The sequence below is a fragment of the Schistocerca americana genome, chromosome 1 (assembly GCF_021461395.2).
Source record: "Schistocerca americana isolate TAMUIC-IGC-003095 chromosome 1, iqSchAmer2.1, whole genome shotgun sequence".
In the NCBI taxonomy this organism is placed as follows: Eukaryota; Metazoa; Arthropoda; class Insecta; order Orthoptera; family Acrididae; genus Schistocerca; species Schistocerca americana.
The window spans coordinates 365436126-365460617 of record NC_060119.1 but is presented as its reverse complement, the minus strand read 5'-3'; the positions used below and the strand labels follow the sequence as shown (position 1 = coordinate 365460617).

At 44.8% G+C, this 24492-nt stretch overlaps 1 non-coding gene across 1 annotated transcript; it reads left to right on the top strand.

The window, feature by feature from the left end:
• The first annotated feature begins 19193 nt into the window (after positions 1-19193).
• Trnat-ugu lies at positions 19194-19266 on the top strand. The gene has a single exon. It is a non-coding gene; the product is annotated as a tRNA-Thr (tRNA).
• Positions 19267-24492: the final 5226 nt, after the last annotated feature.

The window sequence follows — 24492 nt, the reverse complement described above, 5'->3', positions numbered from 1 at the left end:
CACATGGGCTATCAAGCACACCAACGCTAGGAAAGCCCCTAGGCCTGATGGCATTCAAAACCGTGTCCCCCAGGAGCTCACGGATAAAGCCGTAGAATACCTTACACACTTAACGAATGCCATCCTGAAACATCAACACTTCCCTGACTTTTGGAAGGCGGCCAAGGCCCTGATGTTCAGGATGCCAAGGAAAGACCACTGCCTCCCACAAAATTATCGACCCACCAGTCTGCTGTGTTCGCTCAGCAAGATTGTTGAGAACGTAATATTAAAACGTATCACTAGGCACTGTATCGCCAATGACACCCTAAGACTGGAGCAATTCGGCTTTAGGAATCACCACTCGATAACACAACAACTCCTCCGCGTGGTCGAACATGTAACACATGGCTACAACATGAACAAAGCCACAGGGTCCGTGTTCCTGGACATCAAAAAGGCTTTCGACCGTCTCTGGCACAACGGCCTCATACGCAAACTAAGCGAAGCTAGTTTGCTGGACGGACTCGTACGTCCCATACACTCATATCTCACGAATAGGTGTTTCAACACTAACGTGCAGGATAAACAATCAACACAACATGGTATCCAAGCTGGAGTACCCCAAGGAAGCATCCTAGGGCCCATCTTGTTCAACCTGTACATTAACGACTTCCCAGCAACACAAAACACAACGTTAGCCATCTACGCGGATGACACCGCCATCCTTGCGCAAGATCGGAAGCCGTCGAACATTAATTCACGAATATAGACAGCACTCAGAACAGCTGAGCCTTGGTTGGAGCAATGGCGTATTAAAGTAAACGTCGACAAGTGCAAAGCAGTTCTGTTCACACGTAGACCGAAACTACTGCGCAAACATCAACACAATAGACCGATAACACTACATACAAGCCCAATACGTTTCCGAGAGAAAGTCAGATACCTAGGTGTCTGGCTGGACTGGAAACTTACATGGGGGGACCACATCGAGTATGTTGCCAACAGAGCGCACGCGAGGCTCAAACAGCTCTACCCAATGCTCAACAGGGAAAGCACACTGAATAGGAGGGTGTCGAGGTCCATATACGTGACACTGATTAGACCTCTGATGACGTACGCAGCTCCCGTATGGGGATATGCAGCTCCTACACGGCTGCGCCGCCTGCAGATCATACAGAACAAAGTGCTACGAATCATTAGCAACGCTCCACGCTGCACACGCACCGTGGATCTTCACCAAGAATACCGCTTTGATACCCTCAAGGAAGTATTCAAAAAACGCGCCACACGACTATACAGGAACTCGAGACACTCGAACAATCATTTCATCCTCACTCTGGGAACCTACGATCACAACCATAGGTGGAAGCACAAGCTGCCAAAGACACTACTAGCTAGGGCATAGCCACCTATGGTAAACTAACATACACTAACAAGCGACAAACGTCGGCAAGCCACTGCATGTCAGCAACACTGATTGATAACTACCAGCTGCTATTAGAGCCGACCAACAGGCCACAGCAGGGACACCGACGAGCTCGCCCACTGACGCACAAACAATTCGCCAACATCACCCTTCACTGTGCATCCGATATATAGCCTATCGGCCACAAAAACGATAATAAACCTAACTGTTGCAGGTTGCTGACGCTGAACGAGAGCTCTACACCGGCACCCAGCGGCAGCCTCCGAGTAACAGCACCGCACAACGTCAGAGGTATCGACATGCATGATACCCACTACTAACAAAGCCTACCCTTGCACGACCTATCGCAGGCAGCAAGACATCCGCTACTGCTCTTACCACCCGACCTAACTATCGCAGAGGTTTTTTTCCCTAGGCACTTGCATTGGCACTTTTATCCTCTGCCCTTCAAACCGCTACCCTTCGTTCTACTTCGACCCAATCTATCTCCAGATGAGTGCATATTAATGGTTAACCTTAGCCAGACGTACGCAAACCTCGCAGTACTCACATCCTGCGACACCTCACTTTAGTGAAAACTAACCCTTATGCAGAGATGGCAGTAGACCTATTGAGTTGACCATCATGCCGGTGTGGGCGTGGAGGGGCTCCACCTAAAAAAAATAAAAAATAAAAATAAAAAAATAATAAAAAACTTAGCCATGCGGTTTCAACCCATGCTGTTGCTAGGAAACGAGTCGTGAGACTGAAGGAAAAAGTAGCTTCTAGGACCAATTTGAATATTTACCATTGAGACGTATACTGGCCTTTTATTTCAAGCTACGTGCAGTAAGAGACAGTGTTCACAGTTATAAATCTATGGTTATTTCGAATGGAACACTGAAATCACGAAATTGGAATGTCAATGAAATATCTTGGACAGCTTTACGTGAAATAAACACAGTTATCGGCTGACATAATGAGGAATAATGCAAAAAACATTGTCCGACTTTCACGAAATACGCCATCGATAACGCCCTCAGAAAAGATGTACGAAGGATATTTACGTTCCGCAATCCTCGACATGAAGCTTAAAATCTTTTAGCGCAGGCTGAGAGCGTAGCGGTGCCACTATTTAGTTTTGCATGGGCCACTTTCAAAGGAAGGAACTTCATGTACCTCAAACACTGCTGGGAGGTATGTAGGAACGCTGAGGGACAACAGGGTATTTCAATACAGCCAGCGTACTTTCAACGGCTGCCTCAGCAGGAATAGCAATGACTGTCGACGCGTGCGATAGCATATTCCTCCAGTCTGCGAAGGTTGTCATGGCAAACAGCAACTGTATTACGAGAAGCCAGCCTACAATGAAGAAATTTCCAATATTCGAATGTGAGTTGAGGACAACACAGAAATTCGCTGTAATGTCTTGGGAAAATTTAACAGGTTTGCCGTAGCATTTCACGAATCTGGCGATTAGGTGTTTCGAAATTCGTGGTAAGGTCTTATGGGACCAAACTGCTGAGGTCATTGGTCCCTAAGCTTACGCACTACTTAATCCAACTTACGCTAAGGACAACACACACCCATGCCCGAGGGAGGACTCGAACCTCCGACTGTGACAAGGCGCCTCAGACCGCTCGGCGATGAGGTGTCATGTGGTTATCTCCATAGTGGTTATTATGAGAAGAATTTAATGTGAGGGACGGAAATGTGGAATCTGTGGATGGTGCATCACTCCTCGCGAAGAGCTGTAAGGTGTAGGGTGTGGAGTATGTGCACTGAGTAAGCAAACCTTTACGACCAACCATGTAATACCTCTTTGGTCCACATATGAAACTCGCTAGAAACTGCAGTTGTTCGCAACACTGATGTTGTCAGTCCTTGATACGGCGGTGCACCATACACCAACAAAGTGCTGCGCAAATATTTGTACTACTGTTGACGAGAAGACTGTTTGTGATTTCTGCAAGGGACGTCGATCACATCAACTCCTTGCCAGGTTCAGTATCAGGACCATGACAAGAATTATTCAAAAAACCCATAAAACCACTGTAGCGCGATTTTGATGCATGCGCCATAATCGATTTTTCTGGAAGAGCCTGTAGTGAGTGTCCAATGCGAGAAACTGCAGCCAGGGATGGAAGCTGTAGGCGTATAGTGTCACTCGACCTTCATACTCTTTGGACCGAGCGGGATCATGGACGTCTCTGCTGGTCATTGGGTTTCAGTTCGGATTGTGACTTGTCACTGAAGTCTCTACGACTCCAGTCAAAGAGATTCCAGGCAGGAGAATGTCTAGAGACGGTCCAGACAGCAGTGGGATAACAACCTGACTGTCGCCCACCATGAGGCTCGACATCCAGGAGTGACGGTCTTTCATTTCATAACAAGACCCCTTTGGTTGTCATTCGTGGCAGCCTTCCAGCACAGCGGTACGTAGACGATATTTTATGCGCCGTTTTGTTGACCTTCATGGCAAGCCGTCCCCGGCTTACATTTCACCAAGATAATGCCCGCCCGCACACGGAAAGAGTTTCTACAGCTTGTCTTCGTGATTGCTAAACCCTAGCTTGGCCAACAAGGTCGTAGGATCTTTCCCCAATTGAGTAAGCTTGGAACATTATGTCCAGGGCCCTCCAACCGGTTCGGGATTTTGACGATCTAAGCGCCAATTGGACATAATTTGCATAATATGCCTCAGGAGGACATCCAACAACTCTATCAATCAATGCCAAGCCGAATAACTGCTTGCATGAGGGTCAGACGTAGACCAACGCGTTATCGACTCGCCTAGTTTGTGAAGTTCTTTCTCTGGAATAAATCCTCCAATCTTTTGAAATTGTAATCATATGTTTGTCAGTTCACGTATATCACATCTACCCATTTCCGTCCCATGCGGATAATTCATTCGCGGTGCGTCGTTTTTTTTTTAAGTTAATTGCACTGCTTTATGAACTTTTACACTCATGAGTAGGACCTTGTAAGTTGAACCTGTGGCGCGAGTGTTACCTTGGGAAAAACCTAAAAAAAATATTCAGATTAATTTTCGAATTAAAAGTCTGTATTGTAGGTTTATTATTTAGTTGTATAAGAAAGTGCTATACAATTTGAAATGCGTCCGCCAATTTTCTGGCTGATTCGTTTCCTCTTATACTAAATTCTGTCAGTTTCATAAAATATGAACAAGAAACAATAACAGAAATAATTGTAATGACGAGTAATTAGCTTCCTGATATCTCATACACTTCTTAGCAGTTAAGTATATCTCTTGCACAGGCAACGTTTCAGCAAATTTTTTAAAAAGGTCCTGCCATCTAGCGACGACAGGTATTTGTCTTCGTCTTTGGTCTGTCATTTCAAATCTTCCTGGGAAGAAGGTTCATATGGTGGCAACCAGTCACGTTAGGTGCGCTTTTTTCGTGTAAGTGCCGAGAGGACATAAAGGCTGAGTATTTTGTCACTCTGGACGTTTTGTTGGTGGAGTTCATACTCAGCCATTATTGATTTCGCTCTGACAGTTGACTTGAAACATAATCGAAAAGATGCAGTTCCAGTCAGGCTTCGGTTGAACTTTAGAGTCTTTACAGTGGTATCTCATTTGATTAGCTGTGCAATATTAATTTTTGGCAATTTGCGAGGGAATTTCTAGATCAGTCTTTGTGCATATGCTTCCATGTAACAGGGTGAATTTGTGTAGTCATTTGTAATGACACGTTTGAAGGAGTGTTTCACACAAGGTGTTTGTCATCGGATTAATGTATCTATTTTACTTTAAACTGATTCATTTGTTGTATTTTTATCTGGTATTATATTTTCCTTTCTGATGATGGTGCATGTATGCAATGTAGGGTTTTCAAAGTTTCTCTCAGATATACCGTTTTAGTTCAACTTTAAATTCTTTTTGGTGGATGGTATCCCCTCCAGGATTTTTTTTACGGATAAACTGAAATTTAATTGCACTTTCTTCGTTATCCATGAGTGACTGTCGCTGGAGAAAGTTTCACAGTCGTTCACATCTCTCTATAAGTTCCGTCACTGCTTTCTTACTTCTAAAGTGAATTATTCTCGCACTTCATTCTTTCTGCGATCTATTTGGAAGACTTTCCTTTGATTTCCTTGTGCATCTGCAAAACGTGAACCAAGCTGCACTGTTGGATTCAATAACATGTGGAGATAGATGGTTATTATATAACAGTTTTCAAAATTGTTATTGTGTCTGTAGAGATTACTTACACGAATTCGGAAACTGTTTAATGTGCAGTAAGATTTTCCATTGTTGTTACGGTGTGACTAACCTACGTTGGTTGGTCGAAGTGATTGCTCATTATGTTGCCAGTAGCATACTATTAACTTCTTTTTCATGCCTCTTTCACACCCATAGCATTTTCGATGCAGTTTTTGTGTAGATGAATGGAAAATCACTGGCTGTGCTGTGTGCAGTCTGTGGCTGGTTGGCATTGTTGGAACATTCGCTATTGTAGTGTTGGGCAGTTGGACGTGAAAAGCGCGTAGCGTAGCGCATTTGGAGGTGAGCCGCCAACAGTGGTGGATGTGGGGAGTGAGATGGTCGAGTTTTGAGAGCGGATGATCTGGACGTGTGTCCATCAGAGAGAGTAAATTTGTAAGACTGGATGTCATGAACTGATATATATATATATATATATATATATATATATATATATATATATATATATATATTATGACTTTTGAACACCATTAAGGTAAATACATTGTTTGTTCTCTATCAAAATCTTTCATTTGCTAACTATGCCTATCAGTAGTTAGTGCCTTCAGTAGTTTGAATCTTTTATTTAGCTGGCAGTAGTGGCGCTCGCTGTATTGCAGTAGTTCGAGTAACGAAGATTTTTGTGAGGTAAGTGATTTGTGAAACGTATAGGTTAATTTAGTCAGGGCCATTCTTTTGTAGGGATTATTGAAAGTCAGACTGCGTTGCGCTAAAAATATTGTGTGTCAGTTTAGTGTTGATCTGAATAAGCAAAAAGAGAAATGTCTTGAGTACGTTCAGTTTTGCTCAGCTGTTTGAAAATCAAATAACGTAAGGGGTTTACCAGCACAGTAATTCATTAATTTTTCGAAGGGGACGTTCCAACCAGTGGAACCAATAAACTGGGGATTAACTGGACCTTTTGCTGTTCAAACTGGAGTTATGTAATTAATTATATAATTAATTTTGCAAAGCTGGTAGCGATTATTTACTTATGGGGGCCTCTTCCTTTTCGATAGGTCGTGCATTTGTTCATTTTAAATTATGTATCTGAATGAGTCGAGAACATCCCGATTGCCGGGAGGTCCAACCGCCATCGGACACTAAAGACAAGTTCTCTCAGCTTTCACATTACGTTGCAAGTTTATGAGTTGATTTACTTATAAGATTAAAAAACTGAGAGAATGAAATCATTAAGATACTCAACATGTTTTATTGACATCTCTATGAACAATTATGTCTTTCAAGAAAGGGACAAAAAGTTGAGTTTCACGTTGACGAAAAAAATCAGTACTCCAATTTTGAAAATAACATATTGTAGCTACTAGTAACCATGTATGCTAAACAAGTGCAAGGTAATGAAGAGACTGTAGCTCCAAGCTAGTTTCATCTGTATTTCATTCAAACACAATTCTATCTCAAATAGTCTGCCTTAAAATGCAAATTGGAAATAATCTTATTGGCTAACCTGTTTGCACTCACCCTTCGTACTAATGAAGGAGGTTATTTATATTACTCAATCTATCTTACAACATTACTTCCAGTTCTGAGCGGAGCCAAAAGACTGAGCCTACCTTATAATACAGCGGTGTGAACTTTGTCTTTAAGCAACCTCTAATTTGAAAGTGTCATGTTGGCGCTGCTATTAGTGACCGTAAGTGACAGGTGTATTCGAAGGGTGACCTCGACACTAGGAAAACTTTCTTCGACATGTTATGGGTGTTGGTTTGGATGAAAGGAGACATGAAACAAATCAGTTTTCCCCGAAAATGATTACTTCGGATTGTCAAAACTTCGTTAGTCATTCTTTCAAAAGTCTTAGAGATTTTTCCAACTAAAGTCCCACGCTTTTGATCGGGCGCCCCTGGGAACTAAACGCAAAGTGCGAGCTTTGAGATATGAATTCTGTCATAATTCTCGTCAACTGTCCACAGAAAAAATTAGCCAAATAAGCTCTTACGAAATGATTAGGTCAATGTATTTTCCCACTCCACCGTATTAAGAAAAAAGAATGTTGTAATATTAGTTTTTCTATGGTGCGGGTCTCTTTGTGGAGTTGCAGCCTCATGCGCGTAAACGAGGACCTGTTCAGATGGCAGCGAGCTTGCAGAATAAATCAAAGGTGTGATCTGAGGAATCAAAAATGTAATGTCTGTGTCACACAGCAGTGACCGGGCTACTGCAATTACTGCGGCCGTTATACGCCACGGTATGAGGAGGAGAGGGTTGGGGGCCCATCGTTCCGGCCACCTTTTACTCACAGAAACATCTCTGGTAATCATTTGACAGCAGGCTGTGGGGGGGACTGGAACGAGGAAGAATGCTCGGCTCCCTCCGGGTTTGAACCCGAGACCTCCAAGGCCTAGGGTCACCACGGCCACTTGAAACTCCGTCTGCTGGCCCTGTGACGTAATTCAGTACCGACTGGCCGCCGCGTCGTCCTCAGCCATTGGCGTCATTTGGGCGCGGTATGGAGGGCCGTGGGCTAATACACCGCTCTCTCGCGACCGTTCTCAGCTTCCCAGAACTTGGAGCGGCCACTTCTCACTCAAGTGGCTCCCCAACTGACTCCACGAGGCTGAGTGCGCCCCGTTACGGTCCTTCTGCCAACGCGGAAAATCCCTGGCAATACGAGGAATCGAAGCCAGAAGCTCCGGACAGCAGAGAGGCGTACTGACCCTTGAGAAAAGTACGCAGGTGGCCTTACATAGCGCACAGTACTAATATTCACGTACCATGCAACTTTTGTCGTATCATCTTCAACAATCTCAAGGAAGGAAGAAAGGAAGGCAAGAGTTTAACGTCCCTTTGACAACGAGATCATTAGAGTCGGAGCACAAGCTCGGATTAGGAAAGGATGGGAATGGAAATCAGGTGTTCCCTTTCAAAGAAACCAACCCGGCATTTATCTTAAGCAACTGAATGAAATCACGGGAAACCTAAATCTGAATAGTCAGACAGGGATCTGAACCGTGGTCCTCCCGAATTCGAGTCCAGTTTGCTAACCACTGCGCCACCTCGCTCACTGACTGTAGCAAGACCTAGAAATGTCTTGCTTTGCATCGGCGTGCGTAAGTAATTTTTAGAGGCCACCTGCTTCATGTACTGTTGTGGCAGTATGGTTCTAGGAGAAGAGAACATCGCGTGTGCATTTCCTGATCTTGTTATGGTAACGACAGGAGATTTCAAATTACCAACTGCAGATTGGGCGACTGACACTAGCAGAAAAATCCCGGCAAAAATAATGTTACGTATGGAATCAGTCTGAGACAGAACCGATTCGTCAGAATAACATTCTCAGTCTGTAATTTTTAATTCAGATTCTTAACAAAAGGAATCTGTGATCACGATAGTATCAAAAGAAATGCTAAGAAACGTAAGAAATATTTCCACACAGCAAGTAAGAAACAAATTTCGGATCACCTGAACGGTCAATATCGGACGTTCATCTTGTGATATAGCTCCATAGTCGATTACCGATTATTGAAGCAAGGTCGATCGCGCTCCTAGCAACAGACTCTTTGACCACATCCTAAACAGATACTATAAAATTCTATTTTCTTATACTTAACACATGTTTGTAACACTAGCATTCGTCATTTGCTTGCTGATTCCACACATACAATAAATCCTTCAGAAATTGTATTTTAGGATTCCTGCAAGCAATCCATGTTTCAAATGTTGAAACCAGTTAAATTCATTACCCCATATTATGTCACCATGAATTGAGGATTTGTAACAGCCGGCCGGTGTGGCCGAGCGGTTCTAGGCGCTTCAGTCTGGAACCGCGCGACCGCTACGGCCGCAGGTTCGAATCCTGCCTCAGGCATGGATGTGTGTGATGTCCTTAGGTTAGTTAGGTTTAAGTAGTTCTAAGTTCTAGGGGACTGATGACCTCAGAAGTTAAGTCCCATGGTGCTCAAAGCCATTTGAGAATTTGTAACAACTCAAAATGATAATAGGATGACAGGTTTCATGCGGGACTTTCTCACTGAGCAAATTCCAAAATTTTGTCACATATTAACGTGAGATGCTATGAAGCAATATCGAAATTCAGTTAGACGACTGTTTTTGAAAGTAACGTACGCTCAGCTGATGCTAAACAATAAAATATCATATTTTACACATACAGCTGTAATCCAGACCTAGAGGTGAATTAATATTAATAAGAAATTAATCATAATATTAAATCCTCTATAACTTAGGAAATACTCCAGGTCAAAAAATCTAAGATCAGTTCTGCGATTAGCACAGAAAATTCCTTTATGATGAGGAATTTCCCATATTATTTCACAAACGTTTTAAAGTTCGTAAGCATTTTGCTAAGATTACAGAACCCGTTGTGGAAGGAATAACTGCCTCAGCATTCTAACAATATAACTGCTTCCAGAATGATATTTTCACTCTGCAGCGGAGTGTGCGCTGATGTGAAACTTCCTGGCAGATTAAAACTGTGTGCCGGACCGAGACTCGGACTCGGGACCTTTGCCTCTCGCGGGCAAGTGCTCTACCAACTGAGCTACCCAAGCACGACTAACGCCCCCGTCCTCACAGCTTTACTTCACCAGTATCTCGCCTCCTACCTTTCAAACTTTACAGAAGCTCTCCTGCGAACCTTGCAGAACTAGCACTCCTGAAAGAAAGGATATTGCGGAGACATGGCTTAGCCACAGCCTGGGGGATGTTTCCAGAATGAGATTTTCACTCTGCAGCGGAGTGTGCGCTGATATGAAACTTCCTGGCAGATTAAAACTGTGTGCTGGACAGAGACTCGGACTCGGGACCTTTGCCTTTAATATAACTGCTACCATATAAATGTACATGATAAATTTAATATATAAAGGAAAACCCCTAATGATAAAATAAATAAAACAACTGATGGCAACCGAACAGCTTAATTCTGCTGTGAAGTACACATTTATATTCTATTTTTGTGACTTTAAATGCCTTAAACTGGTGGGGAGGAACATGTCTACATACATACTTTAAAGACATTCCAAAATCGAGATCGTACAAGATCCCATACCTAGTTCTCTTTTTTCTGGCTTCTAAACGTAAAATTTAAAATGTGTGTCTTTAGAAAGAGGACCGAAGAGTCCGCTAGTGATATGTAACGTACCGTAACAAGATCGCCTGTAAATAAAGCAAAGCGCAGCCTTCACTTCTGTTTCAGAGCAGTGAGGAGAAGGCTTGCTGTTTCGCGCCATCTTTCTTGCTCCAGCTATCACCGTGTAAGCTTCAATAGATTATTTTCTCTTTGAGTATAAATATAATGAATTCGTTCAACATTTAACTGGTCAATTTATTTGAAAGCCAGACCGTCTCCTTCTATATTAATGCTATGTAATTATCAGCTTTTGATTTACAAGTAGTGATCAACTCACAGACGTTAGACGACAGATACTTTGGTTTTATGCTAGCCTTCCTAAGTTAGGTTGACAGCACTGGCAAAACGTTACCATTGACTATTGTTAGCGCCGGCCGCTGTGGCCGAGCGGTTCTAGGCGCTTCAGTCCGGAACCGCGCTGCTGCTACGGTCGCAGGTTCGAATCCTGCCTCGGCCATCGATGTGTGTGATGTCCTTAGGTTAGTTTAAGTAGTTCTAAGTCTAGGGGATGACCTCAGATGTTAAGTCCCATAGTGCTTTGAGCCATTTTTTTGACTATTGTTATTGTGAACTCTGTGAAGTGTGTTTACTAATAAACATCTTACTATGAATCAGTTCTTTAACTTATTATTTGGTACATGTAAATAATAATTGGTACATAGGAAGACCAAACTCATGAAATGGACTGCAGCCAGTTTAATTAATCCATCATTGATTGTCGATGAAATTAGAAAATTGAATTTGTGGGGTTGAATAGGGGCTAGGAAGTTAATCGTTTATTGATCGTCTCTTTAAAAAAACGCCATAGTCTCTTGGGCTGAAAGTGTAAAGGATCAACGGCAATAGTATTGTGCTACACACAGTAGCTTTGTGCACAGTAAACTTGTGAGGGAAAGAGAAGATCTGCTATGAATCAACAGCTGTACTAACGAAGTCAAAACAAACGCAGGGAAACTACCGATAAGTGCTCGACAAATTCAAAAACAATGTCTTATCTGCAAAACTGTTGAAGAACTCTGAGAAATTTTGCTGTTATCTAAAGTTAGCGAATGGTTTCAAACCACTATCCATTGATTCACTAAATATTCGCGCAGATGCGGTGGAAGACAGAGAATGCCAAAATACGGTTTCGCGATAAATCTCAATTCGGTTCCTCTTTTGCCTCGCCGCACGAGTGCTGAAATGCTTCGTATAGACAACGCCTTGAAAAGCATCTAAAATCACGCTGTAAATGGAAGGCCACTGAAAATAACGAAATATTTGGAAGGCAGAGCGTTTTCCAGCGAAAGACAAAACCCACAAATCGTATGTTAAATCCAACTATAATACTGGAGAACAAATAATACACAGTAGGTAATGTGGCCATATTATTTACGGCGTGGCTGCATTACGTACTGGCTACTGCATGTATTGTACTATACATATACCACGAAACTAGTTGTTTAATAAAGAGAGAATGTAGCTCTGTGTAAATGATGATTTCCGAAAAACCATGAGTATAGATAAGTGTATGATGCAGAGATTATGAAAATATGCAGTGTGCATGATACGTAAGAAAATCTTAATACGTACACGGTCAAGTCATATCGATGCGACCACCGCCTATGTTCGACGTCAACTTGCAATGACTACTCATAGACGGCAGATGGCAGCACTAGCTATGGAGGGTTAGAGAGCCGGTATACAGAGAGAGTGGCCATAGGTGAAGTTTCCCGTGATTGGTTGGTTAGCTTTGGCGCCATTTTTCTGCCAAACGTCTCTCGCGCTTCCTATGTTCGCCGTGCTTTCGAGTTGAATTGAAGTTCAGAGGACTTTTGGAAACGGTTAAAAGGTATTTGAATTATTGAGAGACTTGTTATGCGTTGTGCATGCGTGTACGATTTAGTTGTATATCGTTTTTAGTACGTAATTAGCGTTTGAGATCTTAAATACGAGTCGAAATAATGAAGCGTTTTGTGATGAAGTCGGTAGGCCTACATGTTTGAAGTAAACACATTAGCAATTGTACAGTATTGTTTTTGACATATGTAATTCGTTCTGCAGACTTTCGTAAACGATGCCAGGTTGTGCTGCATTTGGTTGTTCCAATAGAGGCGAAGGTGGATTTCGCATGTTAGCATTTCCACGCAATGAAGAAAGACGAAAGCAGCGGGCAGTCGCAGTCAACAGGGCTGACATAAATCAAACAGGAGCCTTGTGGAAACCAACCAAGTACTCTTATCTATGCGAAGTAAGAGGCATTATTTCGGTTTCAGTATTATTACCTGACTGTTGACGCAGGCAAGTTGTAAGCACGTTTTCCGCAGTTGTCGTGGTCGCTGAAACATTATTCGTAGTAAATAATTGTAGGCACTCTTGAAGACAGTTTTTAATAGACCTACTTACTGTGGGGTAGAAGGGATACGGTAGTTTTCTTGTTATATTTGGTCGTTATTAAAGTAACCTACATTTAACATTACCTGCTTTTTGTAATCTTTTTCCTTTGTTATCTACGAGATGTATTCATATATATATATATATATATATATATATATATATATATATATATGGAAGAAAGTCGTAAGCAGTTGTTTACTTGTGACATGCAAAAAGTTTGAAGACGTGACGAGAAGTACTGATACGACTCACACTTTGTGCATGTCACAAGTAAACAACTGCTTACGACTTTCATTCAGCTGACGTAATACAGGTACGTTATATCTTTAGCGTTATGCACTTCCGATACAAAACAAATGCTATACAGTATATTTTTTTTATTTACGTTACTTTCATTGCAATACGTCTAGTAAACGAACTTTAAAGGAGGTAAATGCAAGTAACGAATAATTTTTACAGCCACTGTATCAAATTTTCCTGTGCTGTACGTAGTAGGCTACTATGAGTATATTATAGCTGTAAAGAAAGGCATTTAACGAATGATTTCGCCATATTGTCTTGTGCTTTTGATTCGGTGAGTGTGTACTCCACTACTGGCCATTGAAAAGTCCCGCCCGCAGTTTGGCAGAAAAATGGCCGCCGTATTGTCCGGTTGGCCACTCTCTCCCTATACAGGCTCTCTATGGACGGTATACACAGCATGTCGAGCGACGCGGAAAACAGTGCAGTCGTTTTCGTAATGTGGAAATGGAGAGATGTATCTGATGTCCAAAAGGCTGGAAGCATTTCCGAAACAGCTAACTTAGTAACGTTTGCCGACGTTAAAATATATTGTACAAGGCAAAATGGCGCTATCGAAAACAGGCGCCGAGGAAACTATGGAGCACGACGGGCCATAGATAACGGGCGAATAAATGTGGAAGTCTTGAGAAACTGACCGTCCAGATGACCCAACGCGCTACCAACAGTGTCTCCTCAACGAGCGTCCAGCGAATGTTGCTGCGTATGGGCCTCTGCTGCAGGCGTTTGGTTCACACACTCATGCTGACTGTTGCTTATCGGCGACGCAGTCCGCCCCGATAGCTGAATGGTCAGCGTGACGGACTGCCGTCCTAAGGCGCACGGGTTCGATTCCCGGCTCAGGGACTGTGTGTGGTGTTGTCTTCATCATCATTTCATCCCCATCCGGCGCGCAGGTCGCTTAATATGGCGTCGAATGTAATTAGACCTGCACCAAGGCAGCCGTACCTGCCCCGTGAGGGGCCTCCCGACCAATTACGCCAAACGCTCGTTTCCATTACCATCGGCGACGAAGGCTGGAATTTGCACGCCAATACTGCTACTGGAGCTCTACTGCGAGGCGATAGGTGGACTTCTCAGGTGAATCACTTCTTTGCTCCAACGGCTGATAGCCGTTGGCGCGTACGGATGAAAAATGTGAGAGCAAAAACCCTGCAGCAGTCGTCACAAGGCTTCTAGCCGGGCGAGGGAGGCTTTTGGCTTGGGGACAGTTTTGAACACATTCCTGCGCGGTCTCGTCATTCTGGAATATACAGCATCTACCATGTCACTCCTACATACAGTTTGTTTTTCTTCGTCACAATGGCATCTACCAGCAGGACAAAATGGTTCAAATGGCTCTGAGCACTATGGGACTTAACTGCTGTGGTCATCAGTCCCCTAGAACTTAGAACTACTTAAACCTAACTAACCTAAGGACATCACACACACCCATGCCCGAGACAGGATTCCAGACTGTAGCGCCTAGAACCGCTCGGCCACCCGGCCGGCCTACCAGCAGCACAGTGGATCGTGTCACACAGGTAGAAGGGTATGGGCGTGGTTCGAATACTTCCAGGATGTGTTTACCAGATTCCCCTGGCCACCGAACTCTCTGGATTTATACCCAGTCGAGAATCTGTGCGACCACCTCTATCGGGCTGTTATTGCCATGGACCCTCCACCGAGAGCTAGGGCACCTGGCGACGGCACTGGAGTGAGCATGGCTCCACCTCCGTCTCGTCACCTTCCAGAACCTCACTGACTCTCTTCTTGCACTTCGCGAAGCGGTATGCGCTGCAAAAGGTGGTTATTCATTCTTGTGACGGGTGGTCACATCAGTGTAACTGACCAGTCAAAAGCCATTGCTTCAACACGTTTATCTTTCATGTTGTACTACATCTGGAAGTGTAAGCTCAGAGTATTATATCCGAATCAGTTACCGGGCGTTATGGCCACTTCGCAAAAGACTCATTTTCAGATACATGTTTACAGGAATGTTTTTGCTTCTGCTATTGCATATTTTTACATTTGTAGTTACTTAATGAAATTTCCGGAATACATTTGTCTAGGAAACATATTTCAGGGGTTAATATTGCAAGATCACAGGTTAATGTAAGCGCTAGATAAGCCATTAAAAATGTGAAATGCTGATACATTAAAGACCGTTGTAACCGCCAGAATGTTGAATGCAAGCGTGCAAACGTGCGTTCATTTTTTTTACAGGTGCCGGATGTCAGTTTTTTCTATTCCTGTTGCAGTTGGTCGGTCAATATAGTGACGGTTAATGCCGATTCTAATTGACGCTGATGTTTTCGACCGATGACGTCCTACATGTGCTCGATTGGAGACGAATCTGGTGATTGAGTATGCCAGGGCAACAAGTCTACACACGGCATAGCGTGTTGCTTTGCAACAGCAGCATGTGAGCGAGCGTTATCCCGTTGGAAAACACCCCATGGAATGATGTTAATGAACGGCAGCACAAGATCTCCAACACTAGACTGACGTACAGTTTCGCATTCGGAGTGCGTGGGATAACCATGACAGTACTCCTGCTATCATACGAAATCGTACCCCAGACAATAAGTCCAGGTGTGGGTCCAGTGTGTTTAACTCAACTGGGCCGGCCGCGGTGGCCGAAGTCATTAAACATCTTGTCTCACAGTGGGATAAATGTATTAATAGATCTGGTGATTAATTTTGGCCGGCCGGTGTGGCCGAGTAGTTCTAGGCGCTTCAGTCCGGAACCGCGCTGTTGTTACGGTCGCAGGCTCGAATCCTGCCTCGGGCATGAATGTGTGTGATATCTTTAGGTTAGTTAGGTTTAAGTAGTTCTAAGTCTAAGAGACTGATGACAGATTTTAAGTCCCATAGTGCTCAGAGACATTTGAACCGTATCAGTTAAAAGTTTTACGTAACATAATGTACTATTTTCCTACTAATCCACTATTTTCCTATTAATCCTCTTATTGTTGTGACCAGTGAAGGCAGACAATTATGTCCTCATCTTCAGTACATTCTTTCCAGTCTTGTTTTTTCGCATCCGCGATGTGTCGTTGTTCACAGGATAGCAAAAGAATCAGAGAGGGCTGCTGTAAGGAAGAAAATGGTGGGCAGCAGCTCGACCTCGTAAGTGATTCTGCAGCTGACTGATGACTGATGAGGCGAGGTTAGCATCCATTACTGCTAGAGGACGTGCGTAGCATGCGGAGGCGACTGCCTCGACGTCATATCCTGCGCCACTGCGGCAAGGTAATGACCCTCTGCTGCGCATATCGCTCTATAAACTGAGCCGGCCATTCTGAGCGAGACGTGTGAGTCAGGCGTTTCGTTATGTAAGAACCTCTCAATTCCAGACATGTGACAGTTCTTATTTGGCTTCAATGTACCATGCCGAGGGTTCTGAAACGCTACGTCCGCGAGAACCAAAATTTTTTAAAATCCATCTGCGTCTACATTGCTTGCCAAAAAAGCTTGAATCAGCCAGTAGGGAGAAAGGGGGGGGGGGGGGGAAGGGGAGGAAAGAAAATGCTTCACTTGCGGGAAGGGTAGGTGTTGTTATTTCACTCATTAGAATGAGTCAAGTTTACGAAGAACTTGGCAGTATGAGCCCACATATCGGTATGACGTTGCACCCCCATCAGCATTGATGGATGCGCGTATTCAGTCGTTTGAAAAGGTGTCAAAAAGCCGTCGTATCCTCTGCTAAGACAAGCTGGCTCACAAATGTTGTAACTATATGAAGATGACATGTCCGAAATGACAAATACCATTGGTGATCTTGCGGCTCTCGAAGAATGAAATTACAATGAAATCCGACCACTAGCTGCCTACAGGCGTTGATAAATATCCACGGGGACAGTTGACTAAACAATTTTTTTTTCATTCAAAACCAGTACAAGGAAACACGACGGCGATACCTTAAAACACGCCGACGTTCTTACACGTAGGAAGAAAGATTATGGCAAAACAAAAATCCAAGCAGACAAATACAAAACTGTGTCAGACACAGCTCTCTCGACCAACATGATTACAGATTCCGCCACTAAGTGGACATCTAATTAACAGTGCTACTTCCAATCTCAATTTAGTAACTGGTATTGCGCTCAGTACACTCATGCACCATACTTTCCAGTCCCCTCTCTGGAACATACAAATTATTTCTCGTCAGGAAACACTACTTGAGTCCTATCACTAAGACACTGAATCAACCAGATTTCGAACAGTACCTACACAGTTTTAACCCAAGTTAATACAACACCACAGACAGCCAAATTATACGGCACTATCTCTCACCTGGTTGAACTAGAAAGCACACGTGATACATGTGTGCCTCATTACCGATCACATGTCACAGTGGAACCACTCACAGTGGAGCTATAACCGTTTCCAGAACGTGCAGCCCCAACAAACGAGAACACACAAGCCAATGACACGACAAACCGGCTCTGACAACTTGTGGGTGCCTACCGCAGGAAGAATTTTAACCGTTGGACTACCAACGCTTACCCGACTTGCGTAACTAATCCCTGCTCGCACTTCACACTGCAACCATTCCCCATGCAGCCATACTCGATTCCCGAACGCATAATACAGTACATACCAGGAACATATAAGCCTTTTACTCTTCCTGACAAATCACACCGACCATTGTGTATGAGTTTGCCACTACACAGCACCAAGTCAACAAGTAACGTCACAACAGACAGAACAATTCGAAATGACTTCCACTTTCAACAGTAACGTAGCCTTCTTGGCTAAAAACACTCTTAAGACAGAAAGTATAAACAAAGTCCAAGCAAATACTTCAAACACCTCAAGGTAAGTTCAAATGGTTCAAATGGCTCTGAGCACTATGGGACTTAACTTCTGAGGTCATCAGTCCCCTAGAACTTAGAACTACTTAAACCTAACTATCCTAAGGACATCACACAAATCCATACCCGAGGTAGGATTCGAACCTGTGACCGTAGCGGTCGCGCGGTTCCAGACTGTAGCGCCTAGAACCGCTCGGCCACACCGACCGGCCTTCAAGGTAAGAAACGCGACTGGAGAACTGAACAAACTCTTCGCTGACTGAAGCTTGTAACAAGAATACTAAACGGTACACAAGTCCACTGCATTTCCCATAGCATCATGATTTGATTCCTGTCTCATGAGCAGCTAAATACATCAGTACTGCCTCGGCGACACAATGAGGAAAACATGATCGGGACCGTACGAGGGGCCAAGAATACCATCTAGTTCTGTACTGGCCATCGAAGACACAGAAGATAATGCGACTGCAGGGACTTATCTCTGGTGCGCTCCCTGTGAGACCCACATTTCCCATTTACTGTCCACACACTACATTTCTGGTGCCCCTACCAACTATACTCATTACTCGCGGCAGTCAATGTACTGATTCCTGTCAGAGTTTAAGCAATGTGAGTGCATCTGCAATGAAGAAGATCATAGTCGGGACACACATTTGATATTCATCAACGTCCGTAAGTAGCTAATGGTCTGGATTTCATTGTAATTTCATTCTTCGAGTGCTGCAAGATCGCCAATGGTATCTGTTCCTTAGGACATGTCCGAAAGAACAGATACCATCTTCATATAGATAAGGCTTTCTGGCCAACGATCTTCTTCAGCGCGGATCCACTCACATTGCTCGAACTCTTACGGGAATCGGTAGATTGACTGCCGCGAGTAATGAGTATAGTGGGCAGGGACGCTAAAAATGTAGTGTGTCGACAGTAAGCTGGAAATGTGGATCTCACGGGGAGCGTACCCGAGATAAAACCCTGCAGTGGCACTATCCTCTGTGTGCTTGATGGCTCAGTCGGTTAGAGCGTCTGCCATGTAAGCAGGAGATCCCGAGTTCGAGTCCCGGTTGGGGCACACATTTACAGCTCTCCCCGTTGATATTTATCAACACCTATACGCAGCTGATGGTCTGGATTTCATTGTAATTTCATCGATGTAATTGTTCCCCTATATCAGGGATTCTGGCACTGGGACTGAGTTGACGTTCGAGCTGATCTCACACACGTTCTATCGGGGACAGACCAATCGATCTTGCTGCCTACAGGGATACATCAACATCAGGCAAACAGTTCACAGAGGACCGATGACCTTTGCAGTCCAGTCCCTTCAACCCCACAAACCATCCAGTTCACAGAGACAGTGCCGTATGTGCAGGACCATTCTTCTGTTGAAAATTGGCACGGCGATACTGTCACATGAGAGGTGACACACTGACCTGAAGTCTTACCCGATAGCTTCCCACAACATGACCCCAGGAGTAACACCGCTTCGTCTCTCCTAAACGTTGGAAGAGTGGGACGAAGTCGCTGCCATATTCGCCGACATTGGTCATCAAGGTAGTGCAGAACCGCGATTCATTACTGAACACAGTGGTGTGAGATGACACAGAACGTTGCGGAGAGTCCATACCTTGTACTCTTATGGTGGGAGTTACGATGTGCTCGGTGCACAATAAAGTGATCCTCCCTTGTGGCGGCCAGACGTAGTCGAACGGAACTTTGAGGGCGAGTGTGCCTGCCGATGCAGTCCAACATCAGACCACTGTCACATCGGAATGCACCGCGAATCTGCGTGCTGTACGATTCGACCAGCCGGTGTAATGGAGATCGATAAAGAGGCCCCTTTTTAACTGTCAGCCGTCGATAACACTGTTTCCTACGCCGCTAAGCGTGTACGCCCCCTTCACGGTGATTACTCAACATCTGTCGCTGTTCACGTATATCTTATACCCCGTATACCAGGGATAGTAAGAACATTAAAAACGAACAACACTAATGCGCTCTGGTGGGCGTTTACCTATCACAGATCATTGCACCTCTCATCATTTACATACCCGTCGATCGTGTGTACGTGTACCAAGTTACATTGACATCCACCTACGATTCCTGGGTGATTCACTTCTTTTGTCAGCCAGTATACATCTCCACTTCGCAAGCAACTTAATGGGTTGTGGAGGAGGGGCGTGAGAAGAATGGTTATCGGTTAACACCCGTATTACTTCTAATTTCTCGAATTTTCTCGTCGTGCTCATTTTAAGAGACGTATTTGAGAGAAAGTAATATGTTGTCCAATTCTTTCCGGGACGTGCTCTCAGAATGTCGGTAGTAAACCTCTCCTTGGCGCACAACTTCTCTGGTGCAGCGACTGCCACTGGACTTTGTTAAGCTTCTCCTTAATGCTACGGCGCCGACTAAACAATCCCGTGACGTAAAGCACACCCTTGATTGGATCTCGTCTGTCTCTTCTATTAACGCAACCTGGTAAGAGTCCCAGACCGATGACCAATAATCATAAATTGGTCGAACAAGTGTCTTGTAAACCACATTTCCTTAAGATTCTTCCTATGAATCTCAGTCCCCGCAGCAATCATCGATCCTCTGCGTTTCTTTTGATTTCTTCTGGCACTGCCCCCATTTTGTAGACAACCGCATCGACTGGTTAATTTTAGCCTCATATTACTACCTACATTCAATCTACTCCTGTATATATTTTTCAAAGAAAGTGCAGTTGAAAAGGCTTGTGCGGATTGTAGAAAAACTCATCAAGTGTATCAACGAGTAGTTATTCAGCAATATCTCCATGGGGACTGCGGGAAGTGGTGTCCTGCCTAATGCTTTCAGCTCACATTCGAGACATCCGGGTTCAGTTCCCCGGTCGGCCATCCAGATAACAGTTTTCTGCAGTCACCCACGTCACTCGATGCAAATGCCGGGATGGTTGCTTCCTCCACCTCAGCTCGTAAGAAATACAATCAAAGTTCTCTCTCTCATAATCTTAGCCGCGGGCGGGACGTAAAGGACCTTCTTGTATCGGAATATTAAATTACTAAAAATCAAACGAGTCGTTCTTCTGAAGAATTGTGTCCGATGAGCTACCAGCTCGACAAATTACGATAGAATTGTGGCACGTTATGGGTTTACACCACAAGTAGCCAGCCGAGGCGGCACGCCAGCAAATGGCTCTAAGCACTATGGGATTTAACATCTGAGGCCATCAGTCCCCTAAACTTAGAACTACTTAAACTTGACTAAGTTATGGACATCACACACATCCATGGCCGAGGCAGGATTCGAACCTGCGACCGTAGCAGCCGCGTGGTTCCGGACTGAAGTGCCTAGAACCGCTCGGTCACAGTGGCCGGCGGCACGCCAGCCCTGAAGCGCAATCTGTAGGGGTGTACAGTTCTAGCTGCCTAACATAAAAAAAGAAACTGGCAAGCATTTCAACTCTTTATTTCATTCTGTACTCGCTCACCTTAACAAATAGAGTGTGAAACTCCTGAAGCTCCCAAAAACTTTAATCTTGTCTTGAACTCTCAACCGGCACTCGACGCCCAGTGCCACACTCCCCACGGCCCACAAATGGGCTGCGGCCCCTGGGTTGGGGACCGGTGCACTAGATCATTTATATACGCCGGTTCGCAGAACTTAAGGACGGAAGTAACTTTCCCATGATTTTTCAATGTCAAGTAACAAAACTCGATGAAACTTGGACCATACATGGAAAGAGCTGCTACAGTATACTACACAAGGCAATTGAAAGAATGAGGCGAACAGAAATGACACTTTTATTCAAAGCAAATAATTACATTGAAGCCATTGAGATTACTGATGGTCCTCTGGACATTACAAAAGGCGGGACATGGTTCGTAATAGGGTGTGTGAACTGCAGTGACAGCAACCCATGCTCTGCCGCGTACTCTCATGCTGGTCTCAAGCCTGGTAAGAAATTCTTGTGGTAGGACGTTCCATTTCTCCATCAGCGGGGCTGACAACTCCTGGACGGTCGTCGGTAGTTGTGAAAGTGCTGCAATACGTGTCCCCAACGCAACCGACACGTGCTGTATTTGATTTAGGTTTGGGGAACAGGCAGGTCAGTCCATTTGTCGAATATCCTCTCGTTCCAAGAGTTCCTCCACCGCATTGTCATCCATAAAAATGAAGTCAGGGCTGACTATACTACTGAAAAGGTGGGCGTGGGAAATCTGGAATGTCTCACAATAGCGTTGATCATTCAAAGATCTCGAGGTCAGTACGTCCATGCTGCTTTGTCGTGTCCCCCCCCCCTCTCCACACACACACACACACATACTATAATATGTGGTCTATCGAAACGATAGTGTTCGACAACGTTGCTGGAACTCTTACGCGTTTCCACCTCTCGTCATATGAGGTCACGTCCAGAACTACAGCTTAGACTGAATCTGCTCTCATCCGCGAAGTGCACGCGACCCCACCCCTCGTTGGTCCAGCCCCTATGCTCTTGGCACCATCGCAAATGGTGCCGCCTATGTACAGGAGTCTACGGAACACAGCGTACTGGTCATCGGACAAAGAGACCACCGCATGCTGTCACCGTGCCGCTGTGGAGCGTGATGTACCGTGCCTTGCAAGCCATGTTAAATGGGGTTGCAATTGCACCGACTCTTCAATCTGGGTCCCTCTTGCCTATACACAATGTAGCGATCGTCTGCTGCTGTAGTTGATTGTGGTCGACCACGCCCTCTCTTTCGGGCAGCAGTGCCTCTGCACGTGAAACAGTGTTGTGAGCAATACCGAACTCATCGGTTACACTTATCGTAATTCGCCCTTCTTCCAGTTTCCCGATGATTCTTCCCCGTTTGAAATCATCCAGATGTAATCTCCGGGCCATGTTGTAATGAATGTGCACCGTAACTGCTTGCTGATTGACACACACTGTTTTCTCTTTCTTTCAGCTGCGCCGTGTTGCAGGACCAGCCCCATTCGACGCTATAGTCAAGCTACTTTACTTACATCGTCCTTCAGACCTTCAGTTTTGCAGAGCAATGGGTATCGTACACAGTAATGGTCCTTTCATGTTCTGCCGACCCTGCGAACACTACGGGACAGGGCACAAAAGAAAGAAAGAAAGAAGGAAAGAAAGGTAAGAGACGAGGTACTGGCAGGTGTAAAGCTGTGAGGACGGGGTGTGAGTCGCCCTTGGGTAGCTAAGATGGTAGAGCACTTGCTCGCGAAAGGCAAAGGTCCCGAGTTCGGGTCTCGGTCTGGCACACAGTTTTAATCTGCCAGGAAGTTTCAAGAATGGTCCTTCCATGTTGATTTCAGAGGGTAAATGCGGTCTTGATAAGCAATTTACTTTCGTTCAGCGAAACTGCTTATTTGATTAGTACTGTGCCAGAATAAATTAGACATGTTTAGTTGTATCATAAAGAAACATCTGCTGCTATTAGAGACTAGAAGATTAGATTTTAACTTCCCATCGATTAAAACGTCAATAGAGACAAAACACAAGATCGAATAGACGAACGATGGGAACGTAAATCGACCATGTCTTTTCCAAAGGACCCCCTGCGGGTTCGGGGGTTAGAATAGGCCCGCGGTATTCCTGCCTGTCGTAAGAGGCGACTAAAAGGAGTCTCAAACGTTTCGGCCTTATGTGATGGTCCCCTCTCGGGTTTGACCTCCATCTCTCCAAATTATTCCGAAGAGCGAGCCAATTGGGGAAGGGCACCTTACATGGTGCACTGTATCCTTCGTGCAATTAGACCTATTGCCGTCTTTCTCGTCGTTGCGATGGTGTCCCGCTCGTTTTCGATCTCATGGGCGATAACCACGCTGCACTCTGCAGTGTTTCTTTTAACTGTGACGACGACCTTGGCCATTTTTGCACCTAAGATCCAGCACGGTAGCCAGTCCGTTGTGGTGGGGTCGCCATGTACCCTCTTGGTTGTAGCCCCCTGACAACACAGGGATCGCTCTACTGATGCCTGCGCCGTTCACTCCCCACGTATGCCAAGGAGTAGATGCCCATCTCCCTGGGGCATCGGGACTCCCGGCAATGGCCATCCTGCCAGGTGGCCTTTGCTGTGGCTGGGTGGCGCCCGTGGGGAGGGCCCTTGGTCGGAGTAGGTGGCATCAGGGCGGATGACCCGCAATGAAGCGTGGTACATCATCTCTTGCTGGCGGCCAGCCGTCAGCAGTCTCTAAGCGTTCCAAGGCTCAATTCAAGGCTAATGTGTATGACCCCAAATCGTTCCCCTCCCTGGCCACACCATGGGAGGAATGAAGGGCTATGAATGAGAGCGAAAGATACTCGCCC